Source organism: Phyllobates terribilis, unplaced genomic scaffold, assembly GCF_046119375.1.
Source record: "Phyllobates terribilis strain yellow unplaced genomic scaffold, ASM4611937v1 Scaffold_6__1_contigs__length_29720123, whole genome shotgun sequence".
Taxonomy (NCBI): Eukaryota; Metazoa; Chordata; class Amphibia; order Anura; family Dendrobatidae; genus Phyllobates; species Phyllobates terribilis.
Genome location: NW_027362766.1, coordinates 3814117 through 3840416, shown reverse-complemented (window position 1 = coordinate 3840416; position 26300 = coordinate 3814117). Strand labels below are relative to the sequence as shown.

At 38.6% G+C, this 26300-nt stretch overlaps 1 long non-coding RNA gene across 2 annotated transcripts in view; it reads right to left on the bottom strand.

The window, feature by feature from the left end:
- Positions 1-64: 64 nt before the first annotated feature.
- LOC141152702 (uncharacterized) overlaps positions 65-26300 on the bottom strand; it is a 64933-nt gene continuing 38697 nt past the window's right edge. For both annotated transcript variants that reach the window (XR_012247138.1, XR_012247137.1), the window contains exons 2-3: positions 458-609; positions 65-175 (exon numbers count right to left, since the gene is read on the bottom strand). This is a non-coding gene — a long non-coding RNA (uncharacterized lncRNA). The remainder of the gene's footprint in view (positions 176-457; positions 610-26300) is intronic.

The window sequence follows — 26300 nt, the reverse complement described above, 5'->3', positions numbered from 1 at the left end:
GGAGAAGGGAAGGGGGAGAAGGGAGACGGGCCGGCAGACACCAGCACTGTCCAGCAGGGACTTACCAGCACTTTAGTCACCTGGAACACCTGCGCCTGGTATTGGGTCATGTGTCGGATATTGCGGCTCAGTCTTTCCAGCTCCACAGTCACCTCCTGCGCGGCCTCCTCAAAATCTGAGGAGCAGAACTACAGCAATGAGAGGAGGGCTGTGCACACCGCCTACTGCTTAACCAATGGTCAAGCCGCTTCAGCTTGCGGCCCCGCCCCCCGCACCGAGCCCCGCACCATCCCCCGCCCCCCGCTCCGTCTCCCGCACCGCCCCCCGCTCCACACCGCTCCGTCTCCCGCTCCGCCCCCCGCACAAAGCTCCGCACCATCCCCCGCCCCCCGCTCCGTCTCCCGCACCGCCCCCCGCACCGAGCTCCACACCGCTCCGTCTCCCGCCGCCTCCTCACCTCGCACAGCTGCTCTGACTTCTTCCATATCTGAGTCCTCCGCATTTCGCGCCTAGAATAAACCAATCCGCGATCCAGAGGCGTGTCCACTGCTCATCACCCAATCACCGCGCTACATTACCCGAGCAGCGGATTCTTGGCGGCCATTTTAACTGTGGGAAGAGGAGTAAATTAATAATGAGTAACCATGGTAACGTATAATACCGATTATATCCCGTCAGGACACTGAGGATTTATCATTATATCCCGATATCTCAGGACACTGAGGATTTATCATTATATCCCGATATCTCAGGACACTGAGGATTTATCATTATATCCCAATATCTCAGGACACTGAGGATTTATCATTATATCCCGATATCTCAGGACACTGAGGATTTCTCATTATATCCCGATATCTCAGGACACTGAGGATTTATCATTATATCCCAATATCTCAGGACACTGAGGATTTATCATTATATCCCGATATCTCAGGACACTGAGGATTTATCACTATATCCCAATATCTCAGGACACTGAGGATTTATCATTATATCCCGATATCTCAGGATACAGGGGATTTATCATTATATCCCGATATCTCAGGATACAGGGGATTTATCATTATATCCCGATATCTCAGGACACTGAGGATTTATCATTATATCCCGATATCTCAGGACACTGAGGATTTATCATTATATCCCGATATCTCAGGACACTGAGGATTTATCATTATATCCCGATATCTCAGGATACAGGGGATTTATCATTATATCCCGATATCTCAGGACACTGGGGATTTATCATTATATCCCGATATCTCAGGACACTGGGGATTTATCATTATATCCCGATATCTCAGGACACTGAGGATTTCTCATTATATCCCGATATCTCAGGACACTGAGGATTTATCATTATATCCCGATATCTCAGGACACTGAGGATTTATCATTATATCCCGATATCTCAGGACACTGAGGATTTATCATTATATCCCGATATCTCAGGACACTGGGGATTTATCATTATATCCCGATATCTCAGGACACTGGGGATTTATCATTATATCCCGATATCTCAGGACACTGAGGATTTCTCATTATATCCCGATATCTCAGGACACTGAGGATTTCTCATTATATCCCGATATCTCAGGACACTGAGGATTTCTCATTATATCCCGATATCTCAGGACACTGAGGATTTATCATTATATCCCAATATCTCAGGACACTGAGGATTTATCATTATATCCCGATATCTCAGGACACTGAGGATTTATCACTATATCCCAATATCTCAGGACACTGAGGATTTATCATTATATCCCGATATCTCAGAATACAGGGGATTTATCATTATATCCCGATATCTCAGGATACAGGGGATTTATCATTATATCCCGATATCTCAGGACACTGAGGATTTATCATTATATCCCGATATCTCAGGACACTGAGGATTTATCATTATATCCCGATATCTCAGGACACTGAGGATTTATCATTATATCCCGATATCTCAGGATACAGGGGATTTATCATTATATCCCGATATCTCAGGACACTGAGGATTTATCATTATATCCCGATATCTCAGGACACTGAGGATTTATCATTATATCCCGATATCTCAGGACACTGGGGATTTATCATTATATCCCGATATCTCAGGACACTGAGGATTTATCATTATATCCCGATATCTCAGGACACTGGGGATTTATCATTATATCCCGATATCTCAGGACACTGAGGATTTATCATTATCCCGATATATCAGGACACTGAGGATTTATCATTATATCCCGATATCTCAGGACACTGAGGATTTATCATTATATCCCGATATCTCAGGACACTGATGATTTATCATTATATCCCGATATCTCAGGACACTGAGGATTTATTATATCCCGATATCTCAGGACACTGGGGATTTATCATTATATCCCGATATCTCCGGACACATGGGATTTATCATTATATCCCGATATCTCAGGACACTGAAGATTTATCATTATATCCCGATATCTCAGGACACTGAGGATTTATCATTATATCCCGATATCTCAGGACACTGGGGATTTATCATTATATCCCGATATCTCAGGACACTGAGGATTTATCATTATATCCCGATATCTCAGGACACTGAGGATTTATCATTATATCCCGATATCTCAGGACACTGGGGATTTATCATTATATCCCGATATCTCAGGACACTGAGGATTTATCATTATCCCGATATATCAGGACACTGAGGATTTATCATTATATCCCGATATCTCAGGACACTGAGGATTTATCATTATATCCCGATATCTCAGGACACTGAGGATTTCTCATTATATCCCGATATCTCAGGACACTGAGGATTTCTCATTATATCCCGATATCTCAGGACACTGAGGATTTATCATTATATCCCGATATCTCAGGACACTGAGGATTTCTCATTATATCCCGATATCTCAGGACACTGAGGATTTATCATTATATCCCGATATCTCAGGACACTGAGGATTTCTCATTATATCCCGATATCTCAGGACACTGATGATTTATCATTATATCCCGATATCTCAGGACACTGAGGATTTATCATTATATCCCGATATCTCAGGACACTGAGGATTTATCATTATATCCCGATATCTCAGGACACTGAGGATTTATCATTATATCCCGATATCTCAGGACACTGAGGATTTATCATTATATCCCAATATCTCAGGACACTGAGGATTTATCATTATATCCCGATATCTCAGGACACTGAGGATTTCTCATTATATCCCGATATCTCAGGACACTGAGGATTTATCATTATATCCCAATATCTCAGGACACTGAGGATTTATCATTATATCCCGATATCTCAGGACACTAATGATTTATCATTATATCCCGATATCTCAGGACACTGAGGATTTATCATTATATCCCGATATCTCAGGACACTGAGGATTTATCATTATATCCCGATATCTCAGGACACTGGGGATTTATCATTATATCCCGATATCTCAGGACACTGAGGATTTATCATTATATCCCAATATCTCCGGACACTGAGGATTTATCATTATATCCCGATATCTCAGGACACTGAGGATTTATCATTATATCCCGATATCTCAGGACACTGAGGATTTATCATTATATCCCAATATCTCCGGACACTGAGGATTTATCATTATATCCCGATATCTCAGGACACTGAGGATTTATCATTATATCCCGATATCTCAGGACACTGGGGATTTATCATTATATCCCGATATCTCAGGACACTGAGGATTTATCATTATCCCGATATATCAGGACACTGAGGATTTATCATTATATCCCGATATCTCAGGACACTGAGGATTTATCATTATATCCCGATATCTCAGGACACTGATGATTTATCATTATATCCCGATATCTCAGGACACTGAGGATTTATTATATCCCGATATCTCAGGACACTGGGGATTTATCATTATATCCCGATATCTCCGGATACATGGGATTTATCATTATATCCCGATATCTCAGGACACTGAAGATTTATCATTATATCCCGATATCTCAGGACACTGAGGATTTATCATTATATCCCGATATCTCAGGACACTGAGGATTTATCATTATATCCCGATATCTCAGGACACTGAAGATTTATCATTATATCCCGATATCTCAGGACACTGAGGATTTATCATTATATCCCGATATCTCAGGATACTGATAATTTATCATTATCCCGATATCTCAGGACACTGAGGATTTATCATTATATCCCGATATCTCAGGACACTGAGGATTTATCATTATATCCCGATATCTCAGGACACTGAGGATTTATCATTATATCCCGATATCTCAGGACACTGAGGATTTATCATTATATCCCGATATCTCAGGACACTGGGGATTTATCATTATATCCCGATATCTCAGGACACTGGGGATTTATCATTATATCCCGATATCTCAGGACACTGAGGATTTCTCATTATATCCCGATATCTCAGGACACTGAGGATTTCTCATTATATCCCGATATCTCAGGACACTGAGGATTTCTCATTATATCCCGATATCTCAGGACACTGAGGATTTATCATTATATCCCAATATCTCAGGACACTGAGGATTTATCATTATATCCCGATATCTCAGGACACTGAGGATTTATCACTATATCCCAATATCTCAGGACACTGAGGATTTATCATTATATCCCGATATCTCAGAATACAGGGGATTTATCATTATATCCCGATATCTCAGGATACAGGGGATTTATCATTATATCCCGATATCTCAGGACACTGAGGATTTATCATTATATCCCGATATCTCAGGACACTGAGGATTTATCATTATATCCCGATATCTCAGGACACTGAGGATTTATCATTATATCCCGATATCTCAGGATACAGGGGATTTATCATTATATCCCGATATCTCAGGACACTGAGGATTTATCATTATATCCCGATATCTCAGGACACTGAGGATTTATCATTATATCCCGATATCTCAGGACACTGGGGATTTATCATTATATCCCGATATCTCAGGACACTGAGGATTTATCATTATATCCCGATATCTCAGGACACTGGGGATTTATCATTATATCCCGATATCTCAGGACACTGAGGATTTATCATTATCCCGATATATCAGGACACTGAGGATTTATCATTATATCCCGATATCTCAGGACACTGAGGATTTATCATTATATCCCGATATCTCAGGACACTGATGATTTATCATTATATCCCGATATCTCAGGACACTGAGGATTTATTATATCCCGATATCTCAGGACACTGGGGATTTATCATTATATCCCGATATCTCCGGACACATGGGATTTATCATTATATCCCGATATCTCAGGACACTGAAGATTTATCATTATATCCCGATATCTCAGGACACTGAGGATTTATCATTATATCCCGATATCTCAGGACACTGGGGATTTATCATTATATCCCGATATCTCAGGACACTGAGGATTTATCATTATATCCCGATATCTCAGGACACTGAGGATTTATCATTATATCCCGATATCTCAGGACACTGGGGATTTATCATTATATCCCGATATCTCAGGACACTGAGGATTTATCATTATCCCGATATATCAGGACACTGAGGATTTATCATTATATCCCGATATCTCAGGACACTGAGGATTTATCATTATATCCCGATATCTCAGGACACTGAGGATTTCTCATTATATCCCGATATCTCAGGACACTGAGGATTTCTCATTATATCCCGATATCTCAGGACACTGAGGATTTATCATTATATCCCGATATCTCAGGACACTGAGGATTTCTCATTATATCCCGATATCTCAGGACACTGAGGATTTATCATTATATCCCGATATCTCAGGACACTGAGGATTTCTCATTATATCCCGATATCTCAGGACACTGATGATTTATCATTATATCCCGATATCTCAGGACACTGAGGATTTATCATTATATCCCGATATCTCAGGACACTGAGGATTTATCATTATATCCCGATATCTCAGGACACTGAGGATTTATCATTATATCCCGATATCTCAGGACACTGAGGATTTATCATTATATCCCAATATCTCAGGACACTGAGGATTTATCATTATATCCCGATATCTCAGGACACTGAGGATTTCTCATTATATCCCGATATCTCAGGACACTGAGGATTTATCATTATATCCCAATATCTCAGGACACTGAGGATTTATCATTATATCCCGATATCTCAGGACACTAATGATTTATCATTATATCCCGATATCTCAGGACACTGAGGATTTATCATTATATCCCGATATCTCAGGACACTGAGGATTTATCATTATATCCCGATATCTCAGGACACTGGGGATTTATCATTATATCCCGATATCTCAGGACACTGAGGATTTATCATTATATCCCAATATCTCCGGACACTGAGGATTTATCATTATATCCCGATATCTCAGGACACTGAGGATTTATCATTATATCCCGATATCTCAGGACACTGAGGATTTATCATTATATCCCAATATCTCCGGACACTGAGGATTTATCATTATATCCCGATATCTCAGGACACTGAGGATTTATCATTATATCCCGATATCTCAGGACACTGGGGATTTATCATTATATCCCGATATCTCAGGACACTGAGGATTTATCATTATCCCGATATATCAGGACACTGAGGATTTATCATTATATCCCGATATCTCAGGACACTGAGGATTTATCATTATATCCCGATATCTCAGGACACTGATGATTTATCATTATATCCCGATATCTCAGGACACTGAGGATTTATTATATCCCGATATCTCAGGACACTGGGGATTTATCATTATATCCCGATATCTCCGGATACATGGGATTTATCATTATATCCCGATATCTCAGGACACTGAAGATTTATCATTATATCCCGATATCTCAGGACACTGAGGATTTATCATTATATCCCGATATCTCAGGACACTGAGGATTTATCATTATATCCCGATATCTCAGGACACTGAAGATTTATCATTATATCCCGATATCTCAGGACACTGAGGATTTATCATTATATCCCGATATCTCAGGATACTGATAATTTATCATTATCCCGATATCTCAGGACACTGAGGATTTATCATTATATCCCGATATCTCAGGACACTGAGGATTTATCATTATCCCGATATCTCAGGACACTGAGGATTTATCATTATATCCCGATATCTCAGGACACTGGGGATTTATCATTATATCCCGATATCTCCGGACACTGAGGATTTATCATTATATCCCGATATCTCCGGACACTGAGGATTTATCATTATATCCCGATATCTCAGGACACTGAGGATTTATCATTATATCCCGATATCTCAGGAGACTGAGGATTTATCATTATCCCGATATCTCAGGACACTGGGAATTTATCATTATATCCCGATATCTCAGGACACTGAGGATTTATCATTATATCCCGATATCTCAGGACACTGAGGATTTATCATTATATCCCGATATCTCAGGACACTGAGGATTTATCATTATATCCCGATATCTCAGGACACTGAGGATTTATCATTATATCCCGATATCTCAGGACACTGAGGATTTATCATTATATCCCGATATCTCAGGACACTGAGGATTTATCATTATATCCCGATATCTCAGGACACTGATGATTTATCATTATATCCCGATATCTCAGGGCACTGAGGATTTATCATTATATCCCGGTATCTCAGGACACAGAAGATTTATCATTATAGCCCGATACCTCAGGACACCGAGGATTTATCATTATATCCCGATATCTCAGGACACTGAGGATTTATCATTATATCCCGATATCTCAGGAGACTGAGGATTTATCATTATCCCGATATCTCAGGACACTGGGAATTTATCATTATATCCCGATATCTCAGGACACTGAGGATTTATCATTATATCCCGATATCTCAGGACACTGGGGATTTATCATTATATCCCGATATCTCAGGACACTGAGGATTTATCATTATATCCCGATATCTCAGGACACTGAGGATTTATCATTATATCCCGATATCTCAGGACACTGAGGATTTATCATTATATCCCGATATCTCAGGAGACTGAGGATTTATCATTATCCCGATATCTCAGGACACTGGGAATTTATCATTATATCCCGATATCTCAGGACACTGAGGATTTATCATTATATCCCGATATCTCAGGACACTGAGGATTTATCATTATATCCCGATATCTCAGGACACTGAGGATTTATCATTATATCCCGATATCTCAGGACACTGAGGATTTATCATTATATCCCGATATCTCAGGACACTGAGGATTTATCATTATATCCCGATATCTCAGGACACTGGGGATTTATCATTATATCCCGATATCTCTGGACACTGAGGAATTATCATTATATCCCGATATCTCAGGACACTGAGGATTTATCATTATATCCCGATATCTCAGGACACTGATGATTTATCATTATATCCCGATATCTCAGGACACTGAGGATTTATCATTATATCCCGATATCTCAGGACACTGGGGATTTATCATTATATCCCGATATCTCAGGACACTGAGGATTTATCATTATATCCCGATATCTCAGGACACTGGGGATTTATCATTATATCCCGATATCTCAGGACACTGAGGATTTATCATTATCCCGATATCTCAGGACAATGAGGATTTATCATTATATCCCGATATCTCAGGACACTGAGGATTTATCATTATATCCCGATATCTCAGGACACTGATGATTTATCATTATATCCCGATATCTCAGGACACTGAGGATTTATCATTATATCCCGATATCTCAGGACACTGGGGATTTATCATTATATCCCGATATCTCCGGACACATGGGATTTATCATTATATCCCGATATCTCAGGACACTGAGGATTTATCATTATATCCCGATATCTCAGGACACTGAGGATTTATCATTATATCCCGATATCTCAGGACACTGGGGATTTATCATTATATCCCGATATCTCAGGACACTGAGGATTTATCATTATATCCCGATATCTCAGGACACTGAAGATTTATCATTATATCCCGATATCTCAGGACACTGAGGATTTATCATTATATCCCGATATCTCAGGATACTGATGATTTATCATTATCCCGATATCTCAGGACACTGAGGATTTATCATTATATCCCGATATCTCAGGACACTGAGGATTTATCATTATCCCGATATCTCAGGACACTGAGGATTTATCATTATATCCCAGGACACTGGGGATTTATCATTATATCCCGATATCTCAGGACACTGAGGATTTATCATTATATCCCGATATCTCAGGACACTGAGGATTTATCATTATATCCCAATATCTCAGGACACTGATGATTTATCATTATATCGCGATATCTCAGGACACTGAGGATTTATCATTATATCCCGATATCTCAGGACACTGAGGATTTATCATTATATCCCGATATCTCCGGACACTGATGATTTATCATTATATCCCGATATCTCAGGACACTGGGGATTTATCATTATATCCCGATATCTCAGGACACTGAGGATTTATCATTATCCCGATATCTCAGGACACTGAGGATTTATCGTTATATCCCGGTATCTCAGGGCACGTGGGATTTATCATTATATCCCGATATCTCAGGACACTGATGATTTATCATTATATCCCGATATCTCCGGACACGTGGGATTTATCATTATATCCCGATATCTCAGGACACGTGGGATTTATCATTATATCCCGATATCTCCGGACACATGGGATTTATCATTATATCCCGATATCTCAGGACACTGAAGATTTATCATTATATCCCGATATCTCAGGACACTGAAGATTTATCATTATATCCCGATATATCAGGACACTGAGGATTTATCATTATATCCCGATATCTCAGGACACTGAGGATTTATCATTATATCCCGATATCTCAGGACACTGAGGATTTATCATTATATCCCGATATCTCAGGACACTGAGGATTTATCATTATATCCCGGTATCTCAGGGCACGTGGGATTTATCATTATATCCCGATATCTCAGGACACTGATGATTTATCATTATATCCCGATATCTCCGGACACGTGGGATTTATCATTATATCCCGATATGTCAGGACACGTGGGATTTATCATTATATCCCGATATCTCCGGACACATGGGATTTATCATTATATCCCGATATCTCAGGACACTGAAGATTTATCATTATATCCCGATATCTCAGGACACTGAAGATTTATCATTATATCCCGATATCTCAGGACACTGGGAATTTATCATTATATACCGATATCTCAGGACACTGAGGATTTATCATTATATCCCGATATCTCAGGACACTGAGGATTTATCATTATATCCCGATATCTCAGGACACTGAGGATTTATCATTATATCCCGATATGTCCGGACACTGAGGATTTATCATTATATCCCGATATCTCAGGACACTAGGAATTTATCATTATATCCCGATATCTCAGGACACTGGGGATTTATCATTATATCCCGATATCTCAGGACACTGAGGATTTATCATTATATCCCGATATCTCAGGACACTGAGGATTTATCATTATATCCCGATATCTCAGGACACTGGGAATTTATCATTATATCCCGATATCTCAGGACACTGAGGATTTATCATTATATCCTGATATCTCAGGACACTGAGGATTTATCATTATATCCCAATATCTCAGGAAACTGATGATTTATCATTATATCCCGATATCTCAGGACACTGAGGATTTATCATTATATCCCGATATCTCAGGACACTGGGGATTTATCATTATATCCCGATATCTCAGGACACTGAGGATTTATCATTATATCCCGATATCTCAGGACACTGAGGATTTATCATTATATCCCGATATCTCAGGACACTGAGGATTTATCATTATATCCCGATATCTCAGGACACTGGGAATTTATCATTATATCCCGATATCTCAGGACACTGATGATTTATCATTATATCCCGATATCTCAGGACACTGAGGATTTATCATTATATCCCGATATCTCAGGACACTGATGATTTATCATTATATCCCGATATCTCAGGACACTGAGGATTTATCAATATATCCCGATATCTCAGAACACGTGGGATTTATCATTATATCCCGATATCTCAGGACACTGAGGATTTATCATTATATCTCAATATCTCAAGACACTGAGGATTTATCATATCCCGATATCTCAGGACACTGATGATTTATCATTATATCCCGATATCTCAGGACACTGAGGATTTATCATTATATCCCGATATCTCAGGACACTGGGAATTTATCATTATATCCCGATATCTCAGGACACTGATGATTTATCATTATATCCCGATATCTCAGGACACTGAGGATTTATCATTATATCCTGATATCTCAGGACACTGATGATTTATCATTATATCCCGATATCTCAGGACACTGGGGATTTATCATTATATCCCGATATCTCAGGACACTGAGGATTTATCATTATATCCCGATATCTCAGGACACTGGGGATTTATCATTATATCCCGATATCTCAGGACACTGAGGATTTATCATTATATCCCGATATCTCAGGACACTGATGATTTATCATTATATCCCGATATCTCAGGACACTGGGGATTTATCATTATATCCCGATATCTCAGGACACTGAGGATTTATCATTATATCCCGATATCTCAGGACACTGAGGATTTATCATTATATCCCGATATCTCAGGACACTGATGATTTATCATTATATCCCGATATCTCAGGACACTGGGGATTTATCATTATATCCCGATATCTCAGGACACGTGGGATTTATCATTATATCCCGATATCTCAGGACACTGAGGATTTATCATTATATCCCGATATCTCAGGACACGTGGGATTTATCATTATATCCCAATATCTCAGGATACTGATGATTTATCATTATATTCCGATATCTCGGGACACTGAGGATTTATCATTATCCCGATATCTCAGGACACTGAGGATTTATCATTATATCCTGATATCTCAGGACACTGAGGATTTATCATTATATCCTGATATCTCAGGACACTGATGATTTATCATTATATCCCGATATCTCAGGACACTGAGGATTTATCATTATATCCCGATATCTCAGGACACTGAGGATTTATCATTATATCCCGATATCTCAAGACACTGAGGATTTATCATTATATTTCGATATCTCAGGACACGGGGGATTTATCATTATATCCCGATATCTCAGGACACTGAGGATTTATCATTATATCCTGATATCTCCAGACACTGAGGATTTATCATTATATCCCGATATCTCAGGACACTGAGGATTTTTCATTATATCCCAATATCTCAGGACACTGAGGATTTATCATTATATCCCGATATCTCAGGACACTGGGGATTTATCATTATATCCCGATATCTCCGGACACTGAGGATTTATCATTATATCCCGATATCTCAGAACACTGAGGATTTATCATTATATCCCGATATCTCAGGACACTGAGGATTTATCATTATATCCCGATATCTCAGGACACTGAGGATTTATCATTATATCCCGATATCTCAGGACACTGGGGATTTATCATTATATCCCGATATCTCAGGACACTGATGATTTATCATTATATCCCGATATCTCAGGACACTGGGGATTTATCATTATATCACGATATCTCAGGACACTGAGGATTTATCATTATATCCCGATATCTCAGGACACTGGGGATTTATCATTATATCCCGATATCTCAGGACACTGAGGATTTATCATTATATCCCGATATCTCAGGACACTGAGGATTTATCATTATATCCCGATATCTCAGGACACTGAAGATTTATCATTATATCCCAATATCTCAGGACACTGATGATTTATCATTATATCCCGATATCTCAGTACACTGAGGATTTATCATTATATCCCGATATCTCAGGACACTGAGGATTTATCATTTTATCCCGATATCTCCGGACACTGATGATTTATCATTATATCCCGATATCTCAGGACACTGATGATTTATCATTATATCCCGATATCTCAGGACCCTGAGGATTTATCATTATATCCCGATATCTCAGGACACTGAGGATTTATCATTATATCCCGATATCTCCGGACACTGAGGATTTATCATTATATCCCGATATCTCAAGACACTGGGGAGTTATCATTATATTCCGATATCTCAGGACACGGAAGATTTATTATTATAGCCCGATACCTCAGGACACCGAGGATTTATCATTATATCCCGATATCTCAGGACACTGGGGATTTATCATTATATCCCGATATCTCAGGACACTGAGGATTTATCATTATCCCGATATCTCAGGACACTGAGGATTTATCGTTATATCCCGATATCTCAGGAAACCGAGGATTTATCATTATATCCCGATATCTCAGGACACTGAGGATTTATCATTATATCCCGATATCTCAGGACACTGGGTATTTATCATTATATTTCGATATCTCAGGACACTAGGGATTTATCATTATATCCCGATATCTCAGGACACTGAGGATTTATCATTATATCCCGATATCTCAGGACACTGAGGATTTATCATTATATCCCGATATCTCAGGACACTGAGGATTTATCATTATATCCCGATATCTCAGGACACTGAGGATTTATCATTATATTTCGATATCTCAGGACACTAGGGATTTATCATTATATCCCGATATCTCAGGACACTGAGGATTTATCATTATATCCTGATATCTCCAGACACTGAGGATTTATCATTATATCCTGTATCTCAGGACACGGGGGATTTATCATTATATCTCGATATCTCAGGACACTGGGGATTTATCATTATATCCCGATATCTCAGGACACCGAGTATTTATCATTATATCCCGATATCTCAGGACACTGAGGATTTATCATTATATCCCGATATCTCAGGACGCTGAGGATTTATCATTATATCCCGATATCTCAGGACGCTGAGGATTTATCATTATATCCCGATATCTCAGGACACCGAGTATTTATCATTATATCCCGATATCTCAGGACACTGAGGATTTATCATTATATCCCGATATCTCAGGACACTGGGCATTTATCATTATCCCGATATCTCAGGACACGGAGGATTTATCATTATATCACGATATCTCAGGACACTGATGATTTATCATTATATCCCGATATCTCAGGACACTGAGGATTTATTATTATATCCCGATATCTCAGGACACTGAGGATTTATCATTATATCCCGATATCTCAGGACACGTGGGATTTATCATTATATCCCGATATCTCAGGACACTGAGGATTTATCATTATATCCTGTATCTCAGGACACTGAGGATTTATCATTATATCCCGATATCTCAGGACACTGAGGATTTATCATTATATCCCGATATCTCAGGACACTGAGGATTTATTATTATATCCCGATATCTCAGGACACTGAGGATTTATCATTATATTCCGATATCTCAGGACACGTGGGATTTATCATTATATCCCGATATCTCAGGACACTGAGGATTTATCATTATATCCCGATATCTCAGGAGACTGAGGATTTATCATTATCCCGATATCTCAGGACACTGAGGATTTATCATTATCCCGATATCTCAGGATACGGAGGATTTATCATTATATCCCGATATCTCAGGACACTGAGGATTTATCATTATATCCCGATATCTCAGGACACTGGGGATTTATCATTATATCCCGATATCTCAGGACACTGGGGATTTATCATTATATCCCGATATCTCAGGACACTGAGGATTTATCATTATATCCCGATATCTCAGGACACTGAGGATTTATCATTATATCCCGATATCTCAGGACACTGGGGATTTATCATTATATCCCGATATCTCAGGACACTGAGGATTTATCATTATCCCGATATATCAGGACACTGAGGATTTATCATTATATCCCGATATCTCAGGACACTGAGGATTTATCATTATATCCCGATATCTCAGGACACTGAGGATTTCTCATTATATCCCGATATCTCAGGACACTGAGGATTTCTCATTATATCCCGATATCTCAGGACACTGAGGATTTATCATTATATCCCGATATCTCAGGACACTGAGGATTTCTCATTATATCCCGATATCTCAGGACACTGAGGATTTATCATTATATCCCGATATCTCAGGACACTGAGGATTTCTCATTATATCCCGATATCTCAGGACACTGATGATTTATCATTATATCCCGATATCTCAGGACACTGAGGATTTATCATTATATCCCGATATCTCAGGACACTGAGGATTTATCATTATATCCCGATATCTCAGGACACTGAGGATTTATCATTATATCCCGATATCTCAGGACACTGAGGATTTATCATTATATCCCAATATCTCAGGACACTGAGGATTTATCATTATATCCCGATATCTCAGGACACTGAGGATTTCTCATTATATCCCGATATCTCAGGACACTGAGGATTTATCATTATATCCCAATATCTCAGGACACTGAGGATTTATCATTATATCCCGATATCTCAGGACACTAATGATTTATCATTATATCCCGATATCTCAGGACACTGAGGATTTATCATTATATCCCGATATCTCAGGACACTGAGGATTTATCATTATATCCCGATATCTCAGGACACTGGGGATTTATCATTATATCCCGATATCTCAGGACACTGAGGATTTATCATTATATCCCAATATCTCCGGACACTGAGGATTTATCATTATATCCCGATATCTCAGGACACTGAGGATTTATCATTATATCCCGATATCTCAGGACACTGAGGATTTATCATTATATCCCAATATCTCCGGACACTGAGGATTTATCATTATATCCCGATATCTCAGGACACTGAGGATTTATCATTATATCCCGATATCTCAGGACACTGGGGATTTATCATTATATCCCGATATCTCAGGACACTGAGGATTTATCATTATCCCGATATATCAGGACACTGAGGATTTATCATTATATCCCGATATCTCAGGACACTGAGGATTTATCATTATATCCCGATATCTCAGGACACTGATGATTTATCATTATATCCCGATATCTCAGGACACTGAGGATTTATTATATCCCGATATCTCAGGACACTGGGGATTTATCATTATATCCCGATATCTCCGGATACATGGGATTTATCATTATATCCCGATATCTCAGGACACTGAAGATTTATCATTATATCCCGATATCTCAGGACACTGAGGATTTATCATTATATCCCGATATCTCAGGACACTGGGGATTTATCATTATATCCCGATATCTCAGGACACTGAGGATTTATCATTATATCCCGATATCTCAGGACACTGAAGATTTATCATTATATCCCGATATCTCAGGACACTGAGGATTTATCATTATATCCCGATATCTCAGGATACTGATGATTTATCATTATCCCGATATCTCAGGACACTGAGGATTTATCATTATATCCCGATATCTCAGGACACTGAGGATTTATCATTATCCCGATATCTCAGGACACTGAGGATTTATCATTATATCCCGATATCTCAGGACACTGGGGATTTATCATTATATCCCGATATCTCCGGACACTGAGGATTTATCATTATATCCCGATATCTCCGGACACTGAGGATTTATCATTATATCCCGATATCTCAGGACACTGAGGATTTATCATTATATCCCGATATCTCAGGAGACTGAGGATTTATCATTATCCCGATATCTCAGGACACTGGGAATTTATCATTATATCCCGATATCTCAGGACACTGAGGATTTATCATTATATCCCGATATCTCAGGACACTGAGGATTTATCATTATATCCCGATATCTCAGGACACTGAGGATTTATCATTATATCCCGATATCTCAGGACACTGAGGATTTATCATTATATCCCGATATCTCAGGACACTGAGGATTTATCATTATATCCCGATATCTCAGGACACTGAGGATTTATCATTATATCCCGATATCTCAGGACACTGATGATTTATCATTATATCCCGATATCTCAGGGCACTGAGGATTTATCATTATATCCCGGTATCTCAGGACACAGAAGATTTATCATTATAGCCCGATACCTCAGGACACCGAGGATTTATCATTATATCCCGATATCTCAGGACACTGAGGATTTATCATTATATCCCGATATCTCAGGAGACTGAGGATTTATCATTATCCCGATATCTCAGGACACTGGGAATTTATCATTATATCCCGATATCTCAGGACACTGAGGATTTATCATTATATCCCGATATCTCAGGACACTGGGGATTTATCATTATATCCCGATATCTCAGGACACTGAGGATTTATCATTATATCCCGATATCTCAGGACACTGAGGATTTATCATTATATCCCGATATCTCAGGACACTGAGGATTTATCATTATATCCCGATATCTCAGGAGACTGAGGATTTATCATTATCCCGATATCTCAGGACACTGGGAATTTATCATTATATCCCGATATCTCAGGACACTGAGGATTTATCATTATATCCCGATATCTCAGGACACTGAGGATTTATCATTATATCCCGATATCTCAGGACACTGAGGATTTATCATTATATCCCGATATCTCAGGACACTGAGGATTTATCATTATATCCCGATATCTCAGGACACTGAGGATTTATCATTATATCCCGATATCTCAGGACACTGGGGATTTATCATTATATCCCGATATCTCTGGACACTGAGGAATTATCATTATATCCCGATATCTCAGGACACTGAGGATTTATCATTATATCCCGATATCTCAGGACACTGATGATTTATCATTATATCCCGATATCTCAGGACACTGAGGATTTATCATTATATCCCGATATCTCAGGACACTGGGGATTTATCATTATATCCCGATATCTCAGGACACTGAGGATTTATCATTATATCCCGATATCTCAGGACACTGGGGATTTATCATTATATCCCGATATCTCAGGACACTGAGGATTTATCATTATCCCGATATCTCAGGACAATGAGGATTTATCATTATATCCCGATATCTCAGGACACTGAGGATTTATCATTATATCCCGATATCTCAGGACACTGATGATTTATCATTATATCCCGATATCTCAGGACACTGAGGATTTATCATTATATCCCGATATCTCAGGACACTGGGGATTTATCATTATATCCCGATATCTCCGGACACATGGGATTTATCATTATATCCCGATATCTCAGGACACTGAGGATTTATCATTATATCCCGATATCTCAGGACACTGAGGATTTATCATTATTTCCCGATATCTCAGGACACTGGGGATTTATCATTATATCCCGATATCTCAGGACACTGAGGATTTATCATTATATCCCGATATCTCAGGACACTGAAGATTTATCATTATATCCCGATATCTCAGGACACTGAGGATTTATCATTATATCCCGATATCTCAGGATACTGATGATTTATCATTATCCCGATATCTCAGGACACTGAGGATTTATCATTATATCCCGATATCTCAGGACACTGAGGATTTATCATTATCCCGATATCTCAGGACACTGAGGATTTATCATTATATCCCAGGACACTGGGGATTTATCATTATATCCCGATATCTCAGGACACTGAGGATTTATCATTATATCCCGATATCTCAGGACACTGAGGATTTATCATTATATCCCAATATCTCAGGACACTGATGATTTATCATTATATCGCGATATCTCAGGACACTGAGGATTTATCATTATATCCCGATATCTCAGGACACTGAGGATTTATCATTATATCCCGATATCTCCGGACACTGATGATTTATCATTATATCCCGATATCTCAGGACACTGGGGATTTATCATTATATCCCGATATCTCAGGACACTGAGGATTTATCATTATCCCGATATCTCAGGACACTGAGGATTTATCGTTATATCCCGGTATCTCAGGGCACGTGGGATTTATCATTATATCCCGATATCTCAGGACACTGATGATTTATCATTATATCCCGATATCTCCGGACACGTGGGATTTATCATTATATCCCGATATCTCAGGACACGTGGGATTTATCATTATATCCCGATATCTCCGGACACATGGGATTTATCATTATATCCCGATATCTCAGGACACTGAAGATTTATCATTATATCCCGATATCTCAGGACACTGAAGATTTATCATTATATCCCGATATATCAGGACACTGAGGATTTATCATTATATCCCGATATCTCAGGACACTGAGGATTTATCATTATATCCCGATATCTCAGGACACTGAGGATTTATCATTATATCCCGATATCTCAGGACACTGAGGATTTATCATTATATCCCGGTATCTCAGGGCACGTGGGATTTATCATTATATCCCGATATCTCAGGACACTGATGATTTATCATTATATCCCGATATCTCCGGACACGTGGGATTTATCATTATATCCCGATATGTCAGGACACGTGGGATTTATCATTATATCCCGATATCTCCGGACACATGGGATTTATCATTATATCCCGATATCTCAGGACACTGAAGATTTATCATTATATCCCGATATCTCAGGACACTGAAGATTTATCATTATATCCCGATATCTCAGGACACTGGGAATTTATCATTATATACCGATATCTCAGGACACTGAGGATTTATCATTATATCCCGATATCTCAGGACACTGAGGATTTATCATTATATCCCGATATCTCAGGACACTGAGGATTTATCATTATATCCCGATATGTCCGGACACTGAGGATTTATCATTATATCCCGATATCTCAGGACACTAGGAATTTATCATTATATCCCGATATCTCAGGACACTGGGGATTTATCATTATATCCCGATATCTCAGGACACTGAGGATTTATCATTATATCCCGATATCTCAGGACACTGAGGATTTATCATTATATCCCGATATCTCAGGACACTGGGAATTTATCATTATATCCCGATATCTCAGGACACTGAGGATTTATCATTATATCCTGATATCTCAGGACACTGAGGATTTATCATTATATCCCAATATCTCAGGAAACTGATGATTTATCATTATATCCCGATATCTCAGGACACTGAGGATTTATCATTATATCCCGATATCTCAGGACACTGGGGATTTATCATTATATCCCGATATCTCAGGACACTGAGGATTTATCATTATATCCCGATATCTCAGGACACTGAGGATTTATCATTATATCCCGATATCTCAGGACACTGAGGATTTATCATTATATCCCGATATCTCAGGACACTGGGAATTTATCATTATATCCCGATATCTCAGGACACTGATGATTTATCATTATATCCCGATATCTCAGGACACTGAGGATTTATCATTATATCCCGATATCTCAGGACACTGATGATTTATCATTATATCCCGATATCTCAGGACACTGAGGATTTATCAATATATCCCGATATCTCAGAACACGTGGGATTTATCATTATATCCCGATATCTCAGGACACTGAGGATTTATCATTATATCTCAATATCTCAAGACACTGAGGATTTATCATATCCCGATATCTCAGGACACTGATGATTTATCATTATATCCCGATATCTCAGGACACTGAGGATTTATCATTATATCCCGATATCTCAGGACACTGGGAATTTATCATTATATCCCGATATCTCAGGACACTGATGATTTATCATTATATCCCGATATCTCAGGACACTGAGGATTTATCATTATATCCTGATATCTCAGGACACTGATGATTTATCATTATATCCCGATATCTCAGGACACTGGGGATTTATCATTATATCCCGATATCTCAGGACACTGAGGATTTATCATTATATCCCGATATCTCAGGACACTGGGGATTTATCATTATATCCCGATATCTCAGGACACTGAGGATTTATCATTATATCCCGATATCTCAGGACACTGATGATTTATCATTATATCCCGATATCTCAGGACACTGGGGATTTATCATTATATCCCGATATCTCAGGACACTGAGGATTTATCATTATATCCCGATATCTCAGGACACTGAGGATTTATCATTATATCCCGATATCTCAGGACACTGATGATTTATCATTATATCCCGATATCTCAGGACACTGGGGATTTATCATTATATCCCGATATCTCAGGACACGTGGGATTTATCATTATATCCCGATATCTCAGGACACTGAGGATTTATCATTATATCCCGATATCTCAGGACACGTGGGATTTATCATTATATCCCAATATCTCAGGATACTGATGATTTATCATTATATTCCGATATCTCGGGACACTGAGGATTTATCATTATCCCGATATCTCAGGACACTGAGGATTTATCATTATATCCTGATATCTCAGGACACTGAGGATTTATCATTATATCCTGATATCTCAGGACACTGATGATTTATCATTATATCCCGATATCTCAGGACACTGAGGATTTATCATTATATCCCGATATCTCAGGACACTGAGGATTTATCATTATATCCCGATATCTCAAGACACTGAGGATTTATCATTATATTTCGATATCTCAGGACACGGGGGATTTATCATTATATCCCGATATCTCAGGACACTGAGGATTTATCATTATATCCTGATATCTCCAGACACTGAGGATTTATCATTATATCCCGATATCTCAGGACACTGAGGATTTTTCATTATATCCCAATATCTCAGGACACTGAGGATTTATCATTATATCCCGATATCTCAGGACACTGGGGATTTATCATTATATCCCGATATCTCCGGACACTGAGGATTTATCATTATATCCCGATATCTCAGAACACTGAGGATTTATCATTATATCCCGATATCTCAGGACACTGAGGATTTATCATTATATCCCGATATCTCAGGACACTGAGGATTTATCATTATATCCCGATATCTCAGGACACTGGGGATTTATCATTATATCCCGATATCTCAGGACACTGATGATTTATCATTATATCCCGATATCTCAGGACACTGGGGATTTATCATTATATCACGATATCTCAGGACACTGAGGATTTATCATTATATCCCGATATCTCAGGACACTGGGGATTTATCATTATATCCCGATATCTCAGGACACTGAGGATTTATCATTATATCCCGATATCTCAGGACACTGAGGATTTATCATTATATCCCGATATCTCAGGACACTGAAGATTTATCATTATATCCCAATATCTCAGGACACTGATGATTTATCATTATATCCCGATATCTCAGTACACTGAGGATTTATCATTATATCCCGATATCTCAGGACACTGAGGATTTATCATTTTATCCCGATATCTCCGGACACTGATGATTTATCATTATATCCCGATATCTCAGGACACTGATGATTTATCATTATATCCCGATATCTCAGGACCCTGAGGATTTATCATTATATCCCGATATCTCAGGACACTGAGGATTTATCATTATATCCCGATATCTCCGGACACTGAGGATTTATCATTATATCCCGATATCTCAAGACACTGGGGATTTATCATTATATTCCGATATCTCAGGACACGGAAGATTTATTATTATAGCCCGATACCTCAGGACACCGAGGATTTATCATTATATCCCGATATCTCAGGACACTGGGGATTTATCATTATATCCCGATATCTCAGGACACTGAGGATTTATCATTATCCCGATATCTCAGGACACTGAGGATTTATCGTTATATCCCGATATCTCAGGAAACCGAGGATTTATCATTATATCCCGATATCTCAGGACACTGAGGATTTATCATTATATCCCGATATCTCAGGACACTGGGTATTTATCATTATATTTCGATATCTCAGGACACTAGGGATTTATCATTATATCCCGATATCTCAGGACACTGAGGATTTATCATTATATCCCGATATCTCAGGACACTGAGGATTTATCATTATATCCCGATATCTCAGGACACTGAGGATTTATCATTATATCCCGATATCTCAGGACACTGAGGATTTATCATTATATTTCGATATCTCAGGACACTAGGGATTTATCATTATATCCCGATATCTCAGGACACTGAGGATTTATCATTATATCCTGATATCTCCAGACACTGAGGATTTATCATTATATCCTGTATCTCAGGACACGGGGGATTTATCATTATATCTCGATATCTCAGGACACTGGGGATTTATCATTATATCCCGATATCTCAGGACACCGAGTATTTATCATTATATCCCGATATCTCAGGACACTGAGGATTTATCATTATATCCCGATATCTCAGGACGCTGAGGATTTATCATTATATCCCGATATCTCAGGACGCTGAGGATTTATCATTATATCCCGATATCTCAGGACACCGAGTATTTATCATTATATCCCGATATCTCAGGACACTGAGGATTTATCATTATATCCCGATATCTCAGGACACTGGGCATTTATCATTATCCCGATATCTCAGGACACGGAGGATTTATCATTATATCACGATATCTCAGGACACTGATGATTTATCATTATATCCCGATATCTCAGGACACTGAGGATTTATTATTATATCCCGATATCTCAGGACACTGAGGATTTATCATTATATCCCGATATCTCAGGACACGTGGGATTTATCATTATATCCCGATATCTCAGGACACTGAGGATTTATCATTATATCCTGTATCTCAGGACACTGAGGATTTATCATTATATCCCGATATCTCAGGACACTGAGGATTTATCATTATATCCCGATATCTCAGGACACTGAGGATTTATTATTATATCCCGATATCTCAGGACACTGAGGATTTATCATTATATTCCGATATCTCAGGACACGTGGGATTTATCATTATATCCCGATATCTCAGGACACTGAGGATTTATCATTATATCCCGATATCTCAGGAGACTGAGGATTTATCATTATCCCGATATCTCAGGACACTGAGGATTTATCATTATCCCGATATCTCAGGATACGGAGGATTTATCATTATATCCCGATATCTCAGGACACTGAGGATTTATCATTATATCCCGATATCTCCGGCCACTGATGATTTATCATTATATCCCGATATCTCAGGACACTGAGGATTTATCATTATATCCCGATATCTCAGGACGCTGGGGATTTATCATTATATCCCGATACCTCAGGACACGGAGGATTTATCAATATATCCCGATATCTCAGGACACCGAGGATTTATCATTATATCCCGATATCTCACGACACTGAGGATTTATCATTATATCTCGATATCTCCGGACACTGAGGATTTATCATTATATTTCGATATCTCAGGACACGGGGGATTTATCATTATATCCCGATATCTCAGGACACTGAGGATTTATCATTATATCCCGATATCTCAGGACACTGAGGATTTATCATTATATCCCGATATCTCAGGACACTGAGGATTTACCATTATATCCCAATATCTCAGGACGCTGGGGATTTATCATTATATCCCGATATCTCAGGACACTGAGGATTTATCATTATATCCCGATATCTCAGGACACGGGGGATTTATCATTATATCCCGATATCTCAGGACACTGAGGATTTATCATTATATCCCGATATCTCAGGACACTGAGGATTTATCATTATATCCCGATATCTCAGGACACTGAGGATTTATCATTATATCCCGATATCTCAGGACGCTGGGGATTTATCATTATATCCCGATACCTCAGGACACGGAGGATTTATCAATATATCCCGATATCTCAGGACACCGAGGATTTATCATTATATCCCGATATCTCACGACACTGAGGATTTATCATTATATCTCGATATCTCCGGACACTGAGGATTTATCATTATATTTCGATATCTCAGGACACGGGGGATTTATCATTATATCCCGATATCTCAGGACACTGAGGATTTATCATTATATCCCGATATCTCAGGACACTGACGATTTATCGTTATATCCCGATATCTCAGGACACGGAGGATTTATCATTATATCCCGATATCTCAGGACACTGGGGATTTATCATTATATCCCGAAATCTCAGGACACGGAGGATTTATCATTATATCCCGATATCTCAGGACACTGAGGATTTATCATTATATCCCAATATCTCAGGACACTGATGATTTATCATTATATCCCGATATCTCAGGACACTGATGATTTATCATTATATCCCGATATCTCAGGACACTGAGGATTTATCATTATATCCCGATATCTCCGGACACTGAGGATTTATCATTATATCCCGATATCTCCGGACACTGATGATTTATCATTATATCCCGATATCTCAGGACACTGATGATTTATCATTATATCCCGATATCTCAGGACACTGAGGATTTATCATTATATCCCGATATCTCAGGACACTGAGGATTTATCATTATATCCCGATATCTCCGGACACTGAGGATTTATCATTATATCCCAATATCTCCGGACACTGATGATTTATCATTATATCCCGATATCTCAGGACACTGAGGATTTATCATTATATCCCGATATCTCAGTATACTGGGGATTTATCATTATATCCCGAAATCTCAGGACACGGAGGATTTATCATTATATCCCGATATCTCAGGACACTGAGGATTTATCATTATATCCCAATATCTCAGGACACTGATGATTTATCATTATATCCCGATATCTCAGGACACTGAGGATTTATCATTATATCCTGTGTCTCAGGACACTGAGGATTTATCATTATATCCCGATATCTCCGGACACTGAGGATTTATCATTATATCCTGTATCTCAGGACACTGAGGATTTATCATTATATCCCGATATCTCCGGACACTGAGGATTTATCATTATATCCCGATATCTCTGGACACTGAGGATTTATCATTATATCCCGATATCTCAGGACACTGAGGATTTATCATTATATCCCGATATGTCAGGACACTGAGGATTTATCATTATATCCCAATATCTCAGCACACTGAGGATTTATCATTATATCCCGATATCTCAGAACACTGAGGATTTATCATTATATCCCGATATCTCCGGACACTGAGGATTTATCATTATATCCCGATATCTCCGGACACTGAGGATTTATCATTATATCCCGATATCTCCGGACACTGAGGATTTATCATTATAT